The 7387-nt window shown below is 38.8% G+C and overlaps 1 long non-coding RNA gene across 2 annotated transcripts; it reads left to right on the top strand.

The window, feature by feature from the left end:
* Positions 1-1795: 1795 nt before the first annotated feature.
* On the top strand, positions 1796-2993 carry LOC149188477 (uncharacterized). Of its 2 annotated transcripts, none has more exons than XR_016256291.1 (3): positions 1796-2029; positions 2183-2295; positions 2399-2993. It is a non-coding gene; the product is annotated as an uncharacterized LOC149188477 (long non-coding RNA). The 2 variants fall into 2 exon arrangements; XR_016256292.1 differs by having other exon boundaries at positions 1796-2042.
* The last annotated feature ends 4394 nt before the right edge of the window (positions 2994-7387 follow it).

Here is a 7387-nt window from a genome sequence, read left to right as displayed (position 1 = left end):
TTTTCCACTTATCTCCCAAAATAGGCATTTGAGAGTAACCTAAGGATCCTCCTTTTGTACCAATTTTTCCTCCCTCTTGAAAAGATCTACCAGCAAGAGCATTCTGGAAGGAGGGGTGACCCCCTCCTACCTTTAAATTCATGTTTAAAGATTCCTTGTCCTGCAATATCTGAGTTTTTATAGTTTTGAACATGAGATGAAAGTGGGAGAACCCCCAACCCCAATACAGGGCTCCCAAAATCCCAGAATCAAGTTCTGCAGTCGAGTAGTGTCAGCACCAACTCACCACCTTCATTGTGCCCACTCTTTCATGATATCCATTAGTGTGTATATATGTAAGAAACGTTGAATTAGGTTTATACATTTTATTATAAAATATATATTTTTATTAAAAAAAGAAAAAAACAAACAAACAAACAAAAACTAATAGATACACTAATCTACAATTTAGAAAAAATCAAAATGGTGCGCAAAGAACATTGGAGCACATTGAAGTAGGTAAAATGAAAAATATACCAAAAAAAAATTCGTTTTTACATTTCCTTTAATGCTTCCAACCATACAAGTACTATTCTCACCATTACTTCACTATTAATGTTATTATGTTATTAGATTTCTTGATTCTTCCCCTTATTAATGGATTTAATTTGTTTTTAAGTCTTGCAAAATAATACTTTATTTTCTTTTTTATCTATAAACATCCATGCCTCCTTAACATAAAAAAGACTAGATAAATTATTTGTTATCTCCTCATCACAATTTTAGCAGATTAAAATTCAAAATTTGGATTGATTTTATCTTTTTTCCCCCAAAAAAATCCCGGTGGTGCATTCAAGCCATTAAGCTTGCATCGATCATAAGTATAAGGAGGTATAATACGCATGAGAGCCATTATCATTCAAATTCCAATACAAGTTATCATATCACATATTTCTCATATCATTGAGATATTCTTTATTTTTTTTTATGAAATTAGAATATGTTTTTGGTGGTTATGGAGAGAAAATATCCATGAGTTATTTTCAATGAAGACTTCTTCACTCCACCTATGACATGCATAAGCAAGGGTTAATAAAATGTGTAGGATTGTACATATAATATATAAGAGTGTTTTATTACTTAAAAATATTTATTTATTTATTTCGGGTATTTTATGTTTTTAATTTGGGTAATTTAGATATAAACTATAAACATCTTTACCTTGAAGAATTTTAAGAAAATCTTTGATAAAGTTGGTACGATATCAACTAGAGAGGGCCTAATTACGTCGTAAGGCGTTCCCTCTGAGAAAGACATCCCTAAAATGTGATGTGTGCGATCGTGAGCCATTGATTCTATGTTAGCCGATTGGGGTGTTTTCAGCCGTTGGTTTAATCCTTTTTCTGGAAATTTTTTTTTTTTCCCACCTACTAGAAGACAGAGAGGGATGATCTGGCAATGGGGCATGAAACGCCAGGAGGCAATGGGGCATGAAAGGCCAGGCCTCCTGGCCATTAGAATGGTATTGTAGAGGCGAGAGCGAGAGAAGGGTGAATAAACTAGATCCTCTAAATAAACCAGAATGCCTCTGTTTTCTCCTTCTCCACGACCGTGTAAATGTTTACTAGCTTCTGCGTCTCTTTGCTTTCAGCGTCCTCTTTTCTTTTCTGTTCTCTGTTTTATTTTGTTCTATTTTGTTTTGTTATATCTGTTTATAAGTTTCCTTTAGGTTTCCTCTGGTCTCTTATATGATTTTTTGTGATGCTGTGTATTTCTTCTTTTTTTCCCCAATGTTGTACAATTTAAATTTATACGATCTTCATTATATTTTCTGTACAGTTTTCAGTTTAATTTTTAATGATCTTCATCATATTTTCTCTGGGGTTTTCACGCATGAGAGTTAAACTTTTAAATATTTGAACTCCTCAGCATGTACGGTTCTGCTATATGAATATCTGCAATCGGACATGGAGTTTAAGCAGTATTGGAAGAGACAAGGGAAAAAATTAGTTCCTTGTGTGAAAGACTCCGTAAAGGATTTGGAAAAAAGGTTTGCGCGAAGGGTGAATAAACTAGATCCTGGTTTGCAGTACTGTACAGTGATTATTATTTGCTAATATGTAATATATTTTTGACATTTTTATGTTGTTAATTGGTATTGAAATCTGATTAAATCTACATTCCTCATCTCTGCCATTTACAGAGGATTGCCTATATATATTCGCTATCTCTGCCAGCTGCAGAGGATTTGCTTTAAGTGGAATTGGAGGAGGGGCTGCTGCGGCAGATTGGCTTTTGTTGAAGGAGGAGCTGTGGGTAATGTTTCTTGCCCGCCCACTCATTGTTTTGACAATTTGTAGGATAAAATAATAGCCATGAATTAACCCTTTAATATCTTGCATTCAAATTTGTTTTACAGATTTAACTGGAATTGGAGAAGGGGCTGCTGCGGCGGATTGACTTTCATTGAAGGAGGGGCTGCTGCGGTGGATTAGCTTCCGTTGAGAAGGGGCTCTGGCAGATTAATATTGTGCGAAATTGACATAGCCAAAAGGAGGGAACATGCTTATTTGCAGCAGGTCAACAGTTGCGGAGCTTTCCGACTGACAAAGTTTCCAGGGATTGCAGACGAATATCGGTGGGCTATAATGCTATTCATGATCTGCCAAATTATTTGAGATGTTCAGAACTGAGGAGTTTGGTTTTAGCCTCCAATATTCGTTTGGAAAAGATTCCAGAAGAATTGTTCAACAATACCCCGTCTCTTCAGGTTTTGGATTTGTCATCCACTCCAATTAAAGGATTGCCAACCTTGAAGCAACTTCAATAGCTTCAGTTTCTCAACTTGTCTAACTGCTCCAAGCTTGCTGATTTTCTTGACAGCCTCTGTAGTATCCTGTCACTTAAAGGTTGGATTTGTCATACACTCCAATAAAATCATTGCCTGAGAACTTTTGTAATCTATCTAGTCTTCAAGTTTTGAATGTTAATTCTTGAATGTTACATTCCTTAACTCGCCATTCTGGTTATCATCAGGTTATCATGAGCTCGAAGTTCATTTTGCATTTTTTCTGTATATTATCCATAAATTTATGTGGCTATCTAACATCCTACATATTCGTAATTCTGCTTTTGGGGTATTAACTCTTGACCTCACTAACTTTAAGTAACTAACTGAAGTTTAACTTTTACCAGAAACTTTCAGTTTTATCTCCAAGGCAAAATCTCTGAGATACGTCAGACACTTCTTCCTTGTATCCATTCCACTAAAAGTTTCCTGAATGTAGTTGATGTTTTCATCTCCCGTGAGAAGAAGCTTCTGTTGAATGATGTATCTTGCGTCAAGGTTTTTGCAAGTGATCTTTCTCCAATTCAATGATCTATCTTTCATAACCTGAATGAATATGGAATCATCCTTATCAATCATGGTGTAAAAATCTTCTAATGAAACTGACTAGTGATGTCATTATTTGACTTTCTTGACATGTAAACATTACTAAGGTCACCTTAACCCTGTTATGTTTTTCTTGTTCTTTTCTATTTCAATGATTTACTTGTCCTTAATCACTTGATTTCTTTGTGCCAATTGGGTTTTATGTGCTTTGCAAGAACCAAATTCTTCTTTTTCATTAGATGATGTGGAATTAGATATTTCATGGCAAGTTTTTGGACTTATCAAATCTGAAAATTAAGAGTATGGAAACACTGACTTGCTCTTATAGCTCAACGGAGGACATAGAAAGCAGGATGCATAGTTGGGGTCACCAATTTGGATTCGTCTCTCTTTGGAGCTTCCATGTCTAACTGTTGTGGGGAAAAATGCCTATGCAGGACGATCCTATCCACCTAAGGCGTGATAGTGCCTTAGCAACAAACGAATGCAGCTACTTCGGTTTCTTCCTTTATGAAATATGAAAGAGAGGAGATTGGTAGACTTACCGTTATCTTCCGGTTGTCCCTCGATCTAAATCCTCTCCCCTTTGTGTGTCCACAGCTATTTGCCTCCTCGCTTTTGCACCCACAAGATCACAAGAGAACAGCTACCTGTGACAAGAGAACGGCTACATGCAACAAGAGAAGGACACAATACAAAGGCAAATATACATATTCATAAATGATTCGGGATTAGAAGTAAATCAAATACACTAATGCAAATCATACAATAAACACCAGCATATAGGAAAGAACCGAGAAGCTTTATTGATTGATAAACAAGGTTCGGGAAGAGATACAACCCATAGGGTTCCAACCCAGCATCTCCTTCCCAGCAGAATGGAATTCCTTCTTCAGCCCCTTTCAAAGCATAAACACCCAATGATCCAACCACAAACCAACAGCAATTCTTTGCAATACAATCCAGCCTCCCTAGACCTCATGAGAGAGCTCTATATATAGGAGTTTTGGAGAAAGGATGAGTCAGCTTGAGGCTGGCATGAAGCTGACTAGTGTCCTCTCCCACTTCAGTTCTTGAGTCCACTTGGAGGTTCTTGCTTCCACTTGGAGATTTGGAACCTCTTACTCATCACCAGTCGAATTCCCTGATCCAAGTGTCATTTTGGAAGCTTCCTGGGCATTGACACCTTGAGGAATGAGTCTGCCACTTGTCCAAGTACGCTCAGCGCAGGTGGCCTTCTTTGCAGTTGACATTCAGCGCAGGTACACAGTGGAGCACTTGACATTCAGCGCAGATGCTCAGTGGAGCAGTTGACATGATCCAGAATTTGCTTGTTTTTTAGTGTTTTCAGGTGGAGAACTTTTGTAAACTGCTGTGGTTTGCTGGCCTTGTTCCTCTAGGGGTAGGAACAACATGTTTAGGGACTTTGGATCCCTTAATTATTGACATTTCATGCTCAGTGATGCAAGGCACAAAAATGTCTATAACAGTTGCCCCCTAAAGTATGAGGCCGTTCATCGGGTGAAATGCTTTATCCAGGGGAATCCGAAGTTCATCTATTTGCTGGGAGGAGACCTGTAATAAGATACAATACAATACATTATGATTCATTTTGCTTTCATGATCTAGTTGAGGCGGGCATTCCCATGCTCAGCTTTATAAATACATTTTGGTACATAGAACAGACGATTGTCTGATGGTAGACTGATAGTTCTGGCGAAACTATCATCCTTTGAGAAGGATGATCATCTGCTGCAATGATGTACATGTCAAATGTCTTTATTTTCCTGAATATATTATCGCAGCCCGGATGGATGAAACTAGATCCGGGGTCTTCAAACTCGTTCGATCTTCACTCTAAGTACAAGTTGATCCATGTGAGAGCTGCGCTGAAGTTGAACATGGAAAGACATCGCTTGATTACCGTTCAATGATGAAAACCGTTAACAAGCGCGAGAGGAATCACCGATAATGATAATGACCCTCAAGGTACTGCAGTACAATTCACGTGGTGTGAATAAAGGACTTGACGTCGAACACCACGCAAAATCTTCTGGTCGAAGGTCATTGATGTATACCTGTCGCCGGAAGTGAGAAACTTGCCATTGAGGCATGCAAGCTTCAAAGTACTGAAGGGGTTGTTCCTAGATCAACTTCTTGGATAATGAGCTAATGTCGACAAGAAGCGATCCGTCAAAGGAGGGCCTTAATGAATCCCACATCAGTGACACGGAACGGAGCAAATGATTTTAGTGGAGGTGAAAACAATCTGTGACATATGATTCAGGGTGGCGGTCATGAATGGATGAAGGATAATGTATGGCAGTGGATGGGACCTGGTTGACTCTTTCTGAATGACTTCTCTTGAACATATGGCGACACTGATGCGATGGATCGGTAGCATTACCCCAAGTATGGATGGTGTGGCAAAGACCATGGTGATGTGACCGGTGAATGAAACAACCCAACCCGATGTGATACGGAGGAAAAGTGTCATGTTCAAGAGCGACCTGCTACCATCAAAGACTTCTCGATTTTTTCCCAATTTTTCCCCAGTCATTGCTGACCAGTACCTCTTTATTTTTTTCAAGCTTGAGGAGGATAACATATGCTTGTTCTATAACCTGCCCTTCGGGCAAGCCCATCGCTATGTTTTAACGAGCCTAGCGATAGGGAAACTCGTTCTCGTCTAAAGACAAGTTTGTCGCTATTTAATGATTTTAACGAGTCTAACGACAAGGAAAACTCGGCCCTTTTCATTTTTAGAGAGACTGAAAAGGTACATAAAGTTAACTCCAAAATTCCTTTTTCGTCATCTAATCCCTTAAGTCCGAAAAAGTATAAAACAATACAGAAGGGATGAGTTTTCGATAGTTTTAACGAGCCGAACAAAACAAGCGCTCGATCTTTTTGTGCAATAATCCCCCAGGTCCAAAAAGATTAAAATCTAGAGGAGGGATAGCTCTTCCGGTCGTTTAACGAGCTGGAAGGCCAAAACTCGGCAATCTTTTCATATTTTACGAGTCAGTTGAAAAGAGCTTAAAGAAGACTCGTCTTTTGAGGAACGAGTGATGAACAGGGTTAGCAGCTAATTCCAGGTACAGGTTGGAATTTTCCAATCACGGCAGTGTCACAAGGATGGCTAGGTGAAATCACTCTTCGCAGTTGTTCCTCAAAATGGGTAAACAATCATATGGAGGTAAACTATCGGCCAAATGAACGGTGGAGGCGACGGTGCACGAAACACGACCAAGGTCTTTTTACAGTTGATCAGGTTACATACTCAATAGTTATTTACCGGTATGGGTTCATTTTTTAACGAGCTTGAATGCGCCAAAACACTGCTCAATCTTATGTTTATTTTTTAACGAGCATGAACTATGTGCTAAAACTGCTCGGATCTTGCGTTTATTTTTTAACGAGCATGAACTTTATGCTAAAACTGCTCGTTATACCAGTCATAAGATAAGATTGTCTCATTGTGAGATCGCTATTTTTTATGGAGCTTCATCCCACTACGCTTTGCTCCGCACCCTTCCTTTATACAAGTTCGGAAACGGCTAACCCAAAAAACAGATAAATAACCGGCTCCGACACGGCTAACCCAAAAAACAGGTAAATAACCGCTCTTTTCTTGCACTCCAAAAGGGTTTGCATGCCCCCAGGTACAAAATACAATTCCAAGGTTGCCCCTCCTCCTTCTCACTTCTGTTTTTCTTTGGGTGTTCACAACTACTTGTCGTCTTGCTAGTTTAGTTTAACGATACTTGTCTTCTCGTTAATTTTAACGGGTCTATGCGATACTTGTCTTCTCGTTAGCCTAGCTTTTAATAGATTTTTCGCAAGATCGCAAGAGAAGAACACTACTCAAAGACAAAACATTGGTGTTATTGAGGGAGGCTTACCTCTTTCTGGTTACCCAAAGATTGTCTCGTTAGACAAAACACTTCCTTGGCCTACCTTTTTCAGGTTACCTAAAGATTGTTTCGTTAAACAAAACTCTTCCTCGGCAAT

The sequence above is a fragment of the Pinus tabuliformis genome, chromosome 3_1, assembly GCF_031772625.1.
Source record: "Pinus tabuliformis cultivar Carrire ecotype Pingquan chromosome 3_1, CPIR1, whole genome shotgun sequence".
NCBI lineage: Eukaryota > Viridiplantae > Streptophyta > Pinopsida > Pinales > Pinaceae > Pinus > Pinus tabuliformis.
Note: the sequence above shows the minus strand (reverse complement) of the source record. Positions and strands in the feature narration are given on the sequence as shown.